At 47.0% G+C, this 15034-nt stretch overlaps 1 long non-coding RNA gene across 5 annotated transcripts in view; it reads right to left on the reverse strand.

Annotated features, from left to right (window-relative positions):
• The window catches only part of LOC129383455 (uncharacterized), a 43621-nt gene extending 28822 nt beyond the window's left edge, over positions 1 to 14799 (reverse strand). For 2 of the 5 annotated variants that reach the window (XR_008611365.1, XR_011895958.1), the window contains exons 1-3: positions 13529 to 13677; positions 12464 to 12599; positions 3723 to 3826 (exon numbers count right to left, since the gene is read on the reverse strand). This is a non-coding gene — a long non-coding RNA (uncharacterized lncRNA). Of the gene's footprint in view, positions 1 to 3722; positions 3827 to 12463; positions 12600 to 13528; positions 13678 to 14336 lie in introns of those variants that run through there. The other 3 variants (XR_011895959.1, XR_008611364.1, XR_011895960.1) reach the window with 2 other exon arrangements.
• Positions 14800 to 15034: the final 235 nt, after the last annotated feature.

Raw genomic sequence — 15034 nt, forward strand, 5'->3', positions numbered from 1 at the left:
TATTCCGTTCTGCAAACTCTACTAATAACTCTTCCCTACTATTCCTAGAACCTTTGCCATAATCCCCCAATGACTTTTCTCCAGCCTGCTTCTTGCCTACCCTGGCATTGAAGTCGCCCATCAGTATAGTGTATTTTGTTTTGACTTTACCTATCTCGATTCCACATCTTCATAGAAGCTTTCGACTTCTCGGTCATTGGATGTAGGGGCGTAGACCTGTACGACCTTCAATTTGTACCTCTTATTAAGTTTCACAGCAAGACCTGCCACCCTCTCGTTAATGCTATACAATTCCTGTATGTTACCAGCTATATCCTTATTAAACAGGAATCCGACTCCTAGTTCTCGTCTCTCCGCTAAGCCCTGGTGGCACAGCATGTGCCCGCTTTTTAGCACTGTATATGCTTAATTTGTCCTCCCAACCTCACTGAGCTCTATTATATCCCATTTAATGCCCGCTAATTCCTCCAATAGCACTGTTAGACTCTCCTCACTAGAAAACGTTCTAGCGTTAAACATTGCCAGGTTCAGATTCCAATGGCGGCCTGTCCAGATCCAGAGATTCTTAACACGCTCTGCTGCATCACAGGTCTGACCGCCGCAATGGTCAGTTGCTTAGTAGCTGCTGGGGACTGAGGGCCGAGGTTTGATCTATTCATACAGAAGGTCAAGGACTGGCCAAGTACTGCACCAAGGTGGCCAATCCTGCTCTGGTGAGGGAGTGCATTACCGGTTCTGGTCGCCGGGGTCAGGCCACCAGGCCTGTTTATACAGCTGTATCAACATGTGGATTTCTTTTTATCCAGTGGAAAATTGCGTGCCACCAGGATTTGAACCACAGTCCTTTTGCACGTGAGGCAGATGCTCTACCTCTACGCTATCGCATCGGGGCGCAAGTAGTAAGTAATTATACAGAAAGCGTTTTATTTACTGTAATTGGAGGATTGGAGCAGAATAGTTCAACCACTCAAGGAGTGGGAATGGTTCAACTGTCAGAACCCCAACAAAAGGACTGGAATCACATAAACCACAACTCTGAAGGAATGAAGTGGGAATAGAATGGAGCACCCCATTCTGCAATTCTGCACCATGCCGATATATCCTGTTCTTGGGCAATGCCAGCGCAGCTCTAGAACCACAAAGACGACCGCACTACCAGGGCGAAACACATCGAAGGCCCGTCAGCTGCTGCATGAGCACATGCTGCCAACGAGCAATCCTGCACAACATATTATATATATATATATATATATATATATATATATATATATATATATATATATATATATATATACCACGTGACAATATATATATATATATATATATATATATATATGTATATATATATATATATACACGCACAGTGCACAGACTGGTACCCTAGGAAAAACTATAGTGTTCTCCACAAATGTGACGAGTACCAGGCCACCAAACTCCTTGCCCTGTGCACGTTGCTGTCTATCTTCATGAGCCTAGATCCTGATGCAACCACTGGTGCCACACTGCTATTTTCAAAGGCCACCACTAGGTGAAGCGCCAGGGACCGCCCAGGCCAGGGGACATCGGCTTGGTCCGATACACAAACGACAGTAAACTTCGAATTGACAGGACTACGAATTGGATTAGTAAATTCTTAACTAACCGGTACCAATTTGTAACTACTAATTAACTTTCTTCTCCGCGATCGCTAGTAAGATCTGGTGTGCCACAAAGCTGTGTATTGGGACCAATTTTATTCCACCATAAACATGGCTTCACACTATAGTTTTGTTTGAAAACATATGTTAGTGCATATGCTTGTATCGGACAGCGAGAATAATTAAGAGTCAGTAAGCAATGTCAAATACATGCAATCTGGCTTACAAAACAAAAGGAACTGGTCACTATTTAGTTATAGTTTTCCTTTGTGTGAAACAACTTCACCCTTGAAAAGTTCCTCATTTTCTCTTCAACATGGCGATGTGTCGCCTCGCGCGCGATCTGGATTGGATACCCAACCTAGGTTACACGCTCTACGCAGACGACATCACGCTGTGGACGAGCAGAGGTTCACTAGGGGATAAAGAATATACGCTCCAAAGTGCAGTATTAGCGGTGGAGAAATTTTCTAGATGGAGTGGCCTGAAGTGCGCACCCGAAAAATCTGAGGTTATCCGGATACACGCGAAAGGCTACAAATCCAGAGGATCGATTAACATCGTGGTTGAGGGCCAATCAGTCCGAGAGGTACCCACAATGCGAGTCCTGGGTTTGTGGCTTCAGAGCGACGGGAGAGCAGTACAGACACTCAAGACCCTCAAATCCACAGCCAACAACATAGCCCAAATGATACGTCGCGTGACGTATCGAAAAGCGGGAATGCGAGAAGACGATACCCTAAGGCTCGTACAGGCTTTAGTGGTTAGTCGTATAACGTATGGCTTACCGTACCAAATCCTGAACAGGGAGGAGGAAAAGCAGGCTAACACAATAATCCGAACCGCTTTCAAAGCTGCTCTGGGCCTGCCTAAATGTACTTCAACAATACTTTCGACGAACTGAGGCAAGCCACCCTGATGCGACAGAGGGAGCGCCTCAGCTTCACAAAAACTGGTAGGGCAATATTGGCTAGACTCAATATCCCAGCATACCCCATTTATCTCACAGAGCAGGCCGTACCTCTCCCTCCTTCGATGAGATCCAAAATTACAGTAGCCCCAATTCCAAAGAATATGCATCCCGAGTACAACAAAGAAAGGCACAAAGCACACGCACAACACATTCAATCAGCCTACTCTAATAACCATAGGTACAACACGTACTACACAGACACAGCTCTGTATGCAGAGGCGACCGGGCAGCGCTACCAAAGGAGGTACGCCCTGGCAGTCGTGAACGCTATCAGCCAACAGCATATTACCACGTCGGCCACGGTGGGATCCCCCACCTCGGCTGAAATATTAGCAGTGGCGATTGCACTCGCTCATGCGGAGCGTTCGCAAAGGGACTCGGTCGTGGTCACGGACTCCCAGGAGACATGTCGCATGTTTCTCAAGGGGCACGTGACTGCGGCTAGCCTCGCGATAATCCCCAAATTTTTCAACCACCATCATCGCCTACTCTGGTGCCCGGGCCACGCGGGGGTACAGGGGAACGAAAAGGCTAACGCGTTAGCTCGAGGGTTCACTAACCGAGCGACGGCGTCTTCTTCTAACCCCAACCACCCGCACTACCCCTCACAAAATTCCACCAATTTAAATGCCAAAGACATCCTTGCTGATCAGCGTGGAGTCCGAAGAAAATACCCGCCGCCTCACCCACAACTTAACGGGGAAGAGGCCGCCGATTGGCGTAAAATACAGACCGGGGTGTTCCCCCATTTAAAGTTGCTAAACGCCATGTATCCCACTCGTTATAGGGCCAACTGTCCTTGGTGCGGTGGCATACCTACCCTAATACACATAACCTGGGAGTGCACTAAGCACCCTCATAGGCCAAATACCAGTAGGACAATGGAGCAGTGGGAGGCACAGCTCGCCAGCTCCGACCTGGCAGGACAAAAGTCCTTAATCAGCCAGGTCAAGCAGGCGGCAGAGGCCAGTAGGGCCCTGGACTGAGAGGCTCTGACCACCCCTCCTTCAAATCTTTACAATTTCAATATAGCTTCTCTCTCTCTCTCTCCTCATTCTACAAAGGTTTATATAGTGAAATATAGAAATATTTGGATGTATTTGAGTTATCACCTGGCCCAAGGAACTTCTAGTGGCAGCCTGTCTCGATCTCACAATTCCTGGCACTGCCCAATATACAGCATGCTTGACTGCTGCAGTGGTCAAGTGCTCTGCAGCTGTAGGAAACCGAGGGATAAGGGTTGATCGCACAATTTATGGCATTTCCAAATTTTTAACTTAGTACCATCTCTATACTATGTCGACACTATGCCACTAGACCATTGCTGTGCTGCAGTCATCATAATAATAATTACTCATCGTATACACACGCTAGACAACTGTTTAGGCAAAATTTTAAACTGCGCGAGGAAGACAGGACGTGAACTGAAACATAGACACACACAAAGCACAGGCTTCCAACTGGTTTTGTTTTGTGAAAGCAAAGAATATATAAGGTACTTCAATATAGCAAAACAAGGAGCAATTGCAAATAATTTGTGCACGAGGTATTGACGAAAAATATCAAGGCCATGTATGCATTAAGAGTGCAGGAGAGTCTTAATGTGCCCATCTAAGACTTCAATTCTTTCCTTGAGAATCTCCTCTTGCAGTGCAGGAGCTGCGACAGCAAAAGCTGCCTGCCTTATGAGGAACAGAATAAATTCCTTTCGAAGGCAAACTCAAGAACAGAAAGAGAAGTCATCAAGGCACTCCACATCGCTAAAAGGTGTGACAACTAAGCTCACCTTCTTGATCCCTATCAAGGAAAGAAATAGAATTCTTAGATGGGCACATTGGGACTCTACTGCGCTCTTAATGCACAGGTGGCCTTGCTATTTTTTGTCACTTCCTCGTGCACAATTTCTTTGCGAATGTTCTTTGTTTTGCCATTTTGAAGAACCTTATAAACTCTCTGCCTTCACCAAACAAAGCCAGTCGGAAGTCTACACTTTGTGCATGCATCTATGTTTTTGTTCATGTCCTGTCTTCCTCGCAGAGTTTAAAATTTTGCTGAAGCTACGAGCTGACTAGCCCAAAACATGCCTTACTTCAGTGTACAGCTGGGCTTGTTGGTAAAGCTACACAATGCAGCTCAAGTGTGTGTCTGCTCTTCCGTGTTCTCATGATGTGGCTCAGCCTTGAGTGCATGTGTAGTTTCAATACTGGCTACTATATTTTAACGACTAATACAATTTCTATCTTCAACTTCCAGCCAGACATCATACTTCATACTACATTCTGAACATTGCTGCAGTGTAGCAGGATTTCTGTCTAATGCATTGGCCTCTACCACCAAATGCCTGAGAAATTAAAAAAAGTTATGTAGATTCCAAGCACAGTGGGGATTCATGTTACAGGAGGCATACTGCAGGTAAATGGCTACATAGTGTTGGTTCGGGTTCTTCCAAACATTGCAGTGTTGACCAATGTGTTTGTGTATGGTGAGTGATTGCATATATGACACAAGCTTTGTGAGGAGAGTACGAATGCAAAGGCATAGTTTCTTTGCCTCTTTCCTAACACTTTGTGGCGGCTGCTGTTTTGACGAGTGGAAAACTTGGCTTATGCAGTATGCGCAAATGGGTTTGAGACTTTTAAGACCAATTTCCTTGAGGCAAAGTTTAGCATGGAGTCAGTTTTGTCACAAGGAATTTATTCCTATTCACACATGCCTGTTTTGTTGTTTGTTTTTTCATTTAGTTTCAGGTCCACCTAAATTATTGCCGTCATGACAGCCGTCACATATTATATGGCAGCATCAATCTTTGTATTAATCATTCAAGTATTGAAATCTAAAAGTTTGCAGCAGTGTAAAAGGACAGGAGGACAAGAGGAGAGAGGAGAAGAGAGGTTGCAGTGTAACAGAAATAGGCAAGCACTAATTGAGCGACAAGACCACTGGACACAGGAAAAGCAGATTTAGCTGAAACACAGCAGCCTGTAAGGAAGAGACGGAACATAATCCTTTGTGAAGCTTAGTCTGCATCAGTTTTATATACCATCGGAGATCATGAACATGCCAGAGGCAAAGCATACTGTTACGGGGATGTTGGGAGTATAGAAAGACTGTATTTAAAATATATATTGTCACGTGGTAGTGACGGTTCAGAAGGCAGCAAAACTATGATTAACGAAACAAGCGTTTTATTGGGCGAACTTGTGCCCTCAAAAGAGGCTACACTCAAAGAAGGATGGTAGCGGCGAACACGATCGGCGGTCATCGAAAATCTGATGAGCGGGTCAAGCGCGTCGGCTTTTATACATCTGTCGTCGAATGTTCCAGAGCAGTCACTGGGACCTGCGTGTCTTCCACAATGTTCCACATTATTCGTGTCGCGCACACATGCAATCAGATAACACAAGTTGCAGTGAAAGACAGTGGACGGAACCATCGATAACATTCCAGAAACTTCTTTTACATGCAGGCGCGTCCTGTGCTGTGCGATAACATTTGTTAGGCGGCGAGAAGTGGTCACCCAATAAAGATAAAGAAGTACACGTGTCAATATACAAGATGAGGCAGAGTAGTTAAGATGGCTGACCACCAACAGGACACAGCAGCCAGCGTGCTGCGGTCTTCTTCCTCTGTTTTTTCATCCTTCCGTAACAGGACCCCCGGGTGGTGAAGCGCAGTCTTGGCTCATGGTAGGCAAAGAATCGGGAGCGAAGTATGGCTTCAGCCGCGAAACATGCACGACGTCAACAGGCGTCAGACTTGAGGATGCATCAAACTGAAGTGGCGAAATCTCGTAATTTACGTTGTTAACTTGACTTAGGACTTCATAAGGCCCTGTGTAGTGAGAGAGAAGCTTCTGGGAGAGGCCAACCCGACGACATGGTGACCAAAGGAGCATCCAAGCACCTGGTGCGAACTTAACATCGCGATGGCATCAGTCATAACTCTTTTGGTATATGCTGCGGGGCTAATAAACGAGATTGGGCGACTTGACATGCCCTGTGAGCGCGATCGATGACTTCATGAGCATGGTCAGTTGCAACACGTGGCACAGAAGGGATTATGATGTCAAAGGGCAAAGTGGGGTTGCAACCATACAAAAGATAAAAGGGTGAATATCCTGCAGTGTCACGTCGGGACAAGTTATACACAAACGGCAGTAAGGCCAGCGTGGTGTCCCAGTCGCGGTGATCGTTGGAGACCTACATCGACAGCATCTCTGTGATTGTTCGGTTGAGACATTCCATAAGACCGTTTGTTTGTGGGTGGTAGGCAGTGGACAGCTTATGCTCAGTGGCACAAGAGCAGACGAGGCCGTCGACAACTAGAGACAAGAATGAGCAGCTGCGGTCTGTAACAACTGTCGAGGTGCACCATGGTGGAGAATGATGTCGTGGAGGAGAATATCGACGACGTCTGTTGCACAGCTAGTCGGCAATGCCTTTGTTATCGCATAGCGTGTCATGTAATCAGTAGCGATGGCAGTCGACTTGTTAGCTCTAGTCGTCGTCGGAAAAGTGCCAGGTAAGTCAAGGCCTAAGCGAGAGAACGGTTCACAGGGAACTTCAACTGGATGGAGTCATCCGACAGGTGGTAGGGGAGGTTTCTTCCGGCACTGACACAATTCGCAAGTTGCGACATAACAGTGCACAAAGCAGTAGAGACCTGGCCAGAAGAACCGGCGTTGTACATGATCGTATCTATGCAAAACTTCAAGGTGTCCCACCGTCGGTACATCGTGAAGTTGTTCAAGAGCAACAGATTGCAGATGATGAGGACGGCCAAGAAGCAACTCAGGGCCATCAGCGTTCATATTGCGGTGGTAGAGGATGCCGTTGCGTGGCAAGAACACGCGGCATGTGCCGTCAGTGCTGTCGGAGTGATTGCACTCCGGCAATGATTGACTGTAAGGACTCGTTGCGTTGTTGTTCGGTGCGCATGTCATGTCAGTGAAAGCCATCACGCAGGTCACCGGATCTTGCACAGAAGGATCAAGTGGATCCACGGGGTGACGAGAGGCAGTTAGTGTCCTTGTGGAGGCATCCAGTCTTGTAATTGACAATAAATGAAAATTCCTGGAGCCACAAAGCCCAGCCACCAAGCCGTCCTGTCGGGTCCCGGAGGGAAGACAGCCGGCAGAGTGCGTGGTGGTCTGTAACGACCGAAAATGTACGGCCGTACAAATATGGCCGGAACTTGACGACAGCCCAAACTAAAGCAAAGCACTCCCACTCGGTGATGGGGTAATTTCTCTCGGCAGGTGACAGCAGGCGGCTGGCGTAAGCTATCACGCACTCCGTACCATTCTGTTGTTGATCGAGAACAGCGCCGATGCCATGGCTGCTTGCGCCAGTGTAGACTTCGGTCGGTGCAGATGGATCAAAGTGGGCAAGTATGGGAAGGGTGGTCAGAAACCTGATGAGAGCGGCAAACGCATGAGCCTGCTCCGGGCCCCATAAGAATGGTGTGTTCTTTTTGATCTGTCAAAGGCCGAGCAATGTTGGCAAGGTTTTTGATGAAACGATGAAAGTAAGAACACAGGCCGAAGAAGCAGCGCACGTCAGAAGCAGAATGTGGCACAGGGAAACTGCATATGGCACGAACTTTTTCCGAATCTGGTTGGACACCGGATGCGTCAATGAGGTGCCCCAACACGGTAATCTGACAGTGCCCAAATTGCCACTTCGTGGAGTTGGAGGCCAGCTTTTCAGAAGACCGCAATAATGGCAGTGAGTCGGGTAAGGCAGCTGCCCAACATAGGAGAAAAAACAGCTTTGTCAAGGTAACAAAGACAGGTGGTCCATTTGTAGCATCGCAGAAGAGAGTCCATCACAAGTTCAAATGTCGCAGGAGCATTGCATAGGCAAAAGGGCATGACTTTGAATTGATATAAGCCATCCGGTGTGATGAAGGCTGTCTTCTCCAACCATTTCATCAACCGAAATCTGCCAGTAGCTGGATCGAAGATCGATGGACGATAAGTATTTAGCTCTGTGCAAGCAGTCCAAGGTGTCATCGATGCATGGTAGTGGGTAGACGTCTTTTCGCGTGATATCATTTAAGTGGCAATAATCGACGAAAATATGCCAGGCACCATCTTTCTTTTTTCACACGGACGACAGGCGTAGGGCTGGCTGATGGCTCGATGACCCCTTTGCGGAGCGTTTTGCCCGCCTCTGATTGGATGACTCGACGTTCAGCATGCGATGCACGATAGGGACGCTGACAAATAGGATTTGTGTCTCCAGTGTTTATATGGTAGTGAACAACAGATGTTCAGCCTAAAGGCCTGTTGCCGAAATCAAAGATTCCTTTGTACGATTCAAGCAGGAGACGTATGTCCCTGGCCTGTGCAGAGGTGAGGTTAAGTGCAGTCATTTTCGCAATGTCGTCCGTTAAGGAACCAGAGCTGGGCGCTGCGATTCAGAAGAGGTAAAACAATGTCATTATTAGTAACCGTGACTGGTTCAAAGCACATCGATGATGGGGCGAAGCACATATTCACCATCAGGAAACTGTGGCTGGGCGGTCAAAGTGACGTAAGTAACTGCTTCGAGTGACAGACGCACATCACGAAGCGAGCACAAGTGCGGTGGGGCGGTGCTCGGAGCATCGGCGAGTTGAGGCAGTTCTAACTGAAGAACGTCGGCCGCGCAATCGAGGAGAGCAGAATGAGTGGATAAAAAGTCAAATCCTAGAATAATGTTGTGAGGGAAGATGTTGCTCACAGTAAAGAGAACAGAAGTAGGGCGGCCAGCTATACTTGCAGTACACATTCCAAGAACCAGCATTCCACCGTCAGCCATATGAAGCACTCGGGTAGCTGCTGGGGTGAGGACCTTCTTTAAACGACTACGCAGGCTAGCACTGATCACAGGTATGTGGGCTCCACTGTCGATGAGTGCTTGGACAGCTATGCTGTCTATTTTAATGCCAATTACACTTCTCCTTGTGTGCATAGACAGAGGATTTGCTGCAGCATTAGGCAATGCAGCACCACCTCCGAGGGCTGCATTTCTTAGTTTTACGAACGGGTGCGGGCAAAGGCCACAGGGGACAAAAGGCGACGTGGCTGTGGCGAACGCGAAGATGGGCGACGTGTTTGCGGTGAACGAGACTGGTGTCCGTGCGGCGATGGTGAGTGACTGTACCACATGTTCCTAGCAGAGTTGGCGCTGTTAGATTCGGCAGTGGGCGAAACATTGCGGGCATTTTCATCACAACGGCTCAGGTTGGTCGGCATGCGAAGTGTTAAGGGCCACGAGTTGCGACAGTATCAGGCGACATGACCAATGCGGCAGCAGGTGAAACATATCGGCTGGTCGTCCGCAGTTCTCTACTCAGTCGCGTTGCGATAACGCAGAGAGAAGCGTCGAGGTGGAGCAAAAATAGTAGAAGGGCGTTTGTTAGCTCTGGGATTGGCAACAGCACAGACAGAACGTAAGCCAATGTTTTCAAGTTCCTGGTGAATGATGGCTTGCAAGAAGGGGACTGAAAATGTAGTAGCATCAGGGATAGGCAAACAGAAATGCAGGCGCCATCGCATCCAGTTCATGTCAACGATTCGCACCACATCCTCCGATGGCGACGCATGCTGCTGTGTGGGTTGATCTTCACACGTTGGCGTTGCAGCAGTAGTGGGCAGTCTGGCGAATGGTTGCAAGACGCATCGGCTTTTGGCATGCTGGAATTGTTGGCACTCTTTAAAGATAACATCAACTGTAGAGCAGCTTTTGCACATGAGCAGATTAAAGGCGTCGTCAGCAACCCTTAAGCACATGCCCGACCTTCTCAGCTTCTGTCATGTCGTGATCGGGTTTGCTTTACGACAAAGTGCCAGCATATCTTGGATGTACAAGAGATAGGACTCCGTGGGAGATTGGGTACAGGAGGCCTATTCCTGTTTTGCGTCAATTTTATGGCCGGCTGGTTTGCCAAACAACTCTGTCAACTTCTCTTTGCATTGGTCCCAGCTGGTTAGCTCCTTTTCGTGGTTTTCATACCACACCTTTGCCATGCCTCTTAGGTAGAACAACAGGTTAACTAGCACACGCGTGGGGTCCCATCTGTTGATTCCACTCACACGTTCGTACATAGCCACCCACTTTTCAACATCGGTGCCATTGGTCCCACAGAAAGTTCCAGGATCCTTGGGTTGCACAACCACAACCTTGGCTATGCCCGATGACAAGGTACAGCAAGATGCTACTTTACCCCCAGATGTCACCTCTTATGACATTTCAAGGCAGCGAGACTGAGACTGCACTGTATTCAGCGGCACTGACAACCATGATGTAGAGGATTGACTTTCCCCCTATGTACAACACATCAGCAGAATAAAAACGAGGAAATGCCCCACACAGGTGCATGGCACTAAACTGGACGCACTACCTGCTGTATGCAAGAGAGAATGAGGAAGAATGAGCTTCCCATTACTCCTGAGCACCTACCTACAACTGCTTTTATGGGCACAGCATTGAAGCTGCAATTGAGGTAATGCCTAACACCATATGAAATACAAAGCACACTACGTCAACACAGAGAAACCAAAACAACTGCACACACTTCTCACCGAAATAGACACAACACCTGCTTTGTTGCATCTGAGCTGAAACGGGTGAATCCCAAACTCTGTGTCACATAACATCTGAAAAAATTAGCTGCTACGAGAGAACCAATGAGATTAATCTGGCGCGCTGTGCATGCATCTTTAGCCTAATGGGTAAAGAATTGGGCTGCTGCACTAAGGACCCAGATTAACGACCCACCATCAGGCACGTTACTAACTATTATTGAGCCTATCTGACTGGATGTACGAAGAAGCCAGGATAATATAATATTTGGGGTTTTACGTGCCAAAACCACTTTCTGATTATGAGGCACGCCGTAGTGGAGGACTCCGGAAATTTTTTTTGACCACCTGGGGTTCTTTAACGTGCACCTAAATCTAAGCACACGGGTGTTTTCGCATTTCGCCCCCATCGAAATGCGGCCGCCGTGGCCGGGATTCGATCCCGCGACCTCGTGCTCAGCAGCCCAACACCATAGCCACTGAGCAGAAGAAGCCAGGAGACAGCTCATGATAATGCTTTGCATAAGAGACAACGAAGCTGAACCCACATTTTCTGCCTTGTGCTTGCAATGCTCTACCAAGTGTGCTTCAACGGCAGTTGTCCCAATGTCAATTTTCTTGGATAGCTGCGCATATGTACTAAGCAAAGCCGTGGGAGTGCTAGGCAGCAGCACTCACAGTTATGATGGCAGACGTGTAGTATCCTTTAAAACACCCACATTACAAAGCACATGATCTTAGAAGCTGACAACTGGCTAATAAACACTCGTTTTCTACCATGAGGCCCCAAGGCAGCTAAAATCAAAACATTTGTATCTTATGAGCGAGAAAAATCAGGGGAATCATGCAGCTCAATTTTTTGTTTATAACAAGCATGTGATGGCAACAGACAATGAAGCAACAGTGACTATATAGAAAAATGGGTTAGAGCTGACGACAATCATTGGCAGCTCACACTATAATGCTTTCTCTAGTTTATTGTCGCAAGACATCTGGCAGCAAATCCTCTGGATTCTTCTTCTACTGTGTCTTTTGCAACTGAAATTTTAAATGTGTGTAATACTTCATGGCAACTTAGAACACTTAAATGGTTAAGCATCTCCATACCTTAAATTTGTGGACCAGCTTTGTCACCTTTCTACAACAGTAACTCTCTGGTGTCATAGATCACTCAAAGCAACTAATTCTCACTCAAACTACTACTTATTAAATCTAGTACCTTTAGATGAGCAGTACCTGCATTAGACGCAGCTGCATACCCTTTTAGCAAATGGATATACATACCACGCTCAGACTGAGCAAACCAAACAAACCAACAGCAACCAGTACTTGTGTCCATTTGCCTTCAACGAGGCAGAGACAGGCCAGGTCTTGATAAACACAACAAATATAAGGTGCAGGCAGAGGAAATAAGCAGAAGCTGTAAAGAGAGCAGCAAAGTGAAACAAATTAGACAAGTTTGCAATGCACACAGTCAGCGATCTGGGCCGAGGACAATTCACAACGTTACTGCCACAATTAGAAGCAAATGCTCCTCATGCAACAAAAAAAAACACGTTTTAGCTGTAAACAGCACGACCGCGCGGGGTTGGTTGATATTCTAAACACAGCACATACAACAATTAAACCAGACACATTACTTGTGTCATCTGTCTTCTTGCTGTTTTTACAATATCGGTTACGGTTGTAAAGCTACGCACATGATCTATGAACGAAAGCAACGGACGTGCATATAAAGTTTGGTGAGCCAATTCATACTCATATATGTTTAATTTTGAAAGTTCCCGTAAAAGTGATAGTAGCAGCAGCAGTAAAGTGGTTTCGTTTACCAGCTCGCTCACAACGTACGCATTGTATGATTTCACTCCACGGCTCGCAAAGGAGCTACTAAGAAGCTTTAAGTGAAGGAAATACGCTTTCGTTATCTCACTGCAACGAATGAAAGCCTCTGACGCCCATACCGCGCGCGTCAGCAGTGAGAAAGGTAATTAAATGCAGCAATGCGCTGCATGGGTAAATAAGAAGGGTATAGCGTAGTCATCATATAGAGATCGAGAAAAATAGACTTAAGAACGCGATAAACATCATAGGACGACATCCACGCTAGTTGAGTGCATGCATTTCTGGCGCGTGGAAGATGTCGCTGTTTTTTTGTTCATTTTTTTACATCGGTGCAACGCGTAGGAACTGCAGCGTTGAAGGCACGAACGAATAATACTGCGATCACTGCGGGACCTGCGACAACCGTTTCGTGTTCCTTCGAATTTCGAGATCACATCGACCACAGCTCGAATGCGCAACCGGTTTTTTACGTGTCAGCAAGAGAACGGGTAATCGCACAAAATTTACCGTTGTTCCAAGTACGTCGCGGTAGCACCAGCAGCTGGGCAACAAATGTCATCAAGCCCTGACCCACCGCAGTGTCCGCAACTTGAAGCTTCTAACCATTCGCCAAAACTAAAAGCGGACCACATCCATACGTACGCGCGCGAACGAGACGCGAGCCATGCCGTCTGAGTTCGAGAGTAGTTATTTCATTAAAGCAAAAACAAACAACAATGTGACGTCACATCCGGTAAAGCCAATTTGTTCTCCTTTCTCACCTTCTCTCAGCTAACGCATGCGCAGCGACCACGGAGCCCTCGGGGGCGATGTTCAGGTTGGGAACGATGGGAATTACAGGCTTCGGATTGGCGTTCTGTTGACTGGCGAACTAGTCTACAAGTATTTTTTTGGCAGTTTTGGTTTAGCTTCAAGCGCATTTGCTGTAACCTGCAGTGGGACAGTGCAACGCAAAGCTCTCTGCCTTTGTTATGTTGCTCGAAGTGGCGAGAGCGCGCTGGGCCAGCGACTGGGACGATGTTTGTGTCGCGGTGTGGCGTCGAAGCCCTAACGACAAAGCGACGGCATCGTAAACGTTGAAAGAACATGTTTTGAGCATTTGGACCTTGGTTTGTTAAGTGTGTTAGGTTGGCACTGCACCGTTACGTGCTTTATGAAACTTCAGAATATGAAAAAGAAGGCACTACTGATACAAGACATATATAGTTGTACTTCTAGTGGCTTGACAATCAAATTTTATTGAGGGCTTCATTATGCATTCCTCGTTTATGTGCTCATTGAAATGCGTGTTTTAGGTCTGAGAACACAAACTTACTTGTGGTAGGAAATGTTGCTGCTTCCTGGCTGTAGTCTAGTGTCGCAAAATGGGTAAGTGCAAAGCCACGCCATAACGCTTCGGAAGCGGTACGTCAATATACAATATGATGAAGCATATTGGTAGGAGGCCACCAGCGTCCTAGGTAGCACTGCAGCAGATGTGCTTAAAAGTATGTGAAGACGTTCAGCAATCGTGACAGCTGACGCAGCCTTTCGAAAGAGCGAGAGAGAGTTAGCAAGTGCCTGTCGTCTGCGAGAAAAGTCTCGCGTTTGCAGCGAGCAGGCCTCGTAGCAGACGACACTTGTAGCATTCCACTCAAGGGCGCAACACTTTCTCACAATACAACATTTTTATTTCCATAAATAGTTGATGAGCATTTTTATATAAGTACATGCACGATTGTTATTGCTGTTGCAAAAATAAATAAATTATTATTCTTTGTGGTTAAATCGGGAACAGAATCGCACAAGTATGCATACCCTGGTGTGTCCTGGTGACAAACCATCACGGAGGAAGGAAACTAAGGAGAGGCCCTACCCCCTCCGCGCGCTAGGAGAAAAGTAAGGCGGAAATGACGTATAGGTTCTCATTTCTTTTACTGCTTTTTTATTTTTTTTGCTGCATGGCCACGCCTTTTGGGCCACAATGGCGGCGTTGTTCTGATTTTTTCAGCGCGCACACGTGTTGCTCTGGTA

Source organism: Dermacentor andersoni, chromosome 8 (assembly GCF_023375885.2).
Source record: "Dermacentor andersoni chromosome 8, qqDerAnde1_hic_scaffold, whole genome shotgun sequence".
In the NCBI taxonomy this organism is placed as follows: Eukaryota; Metazoa; Arthropoda; class Arachnida; order Ixodida; family Ixodidae; genus Dermacentor; species Dermacentor andersoni.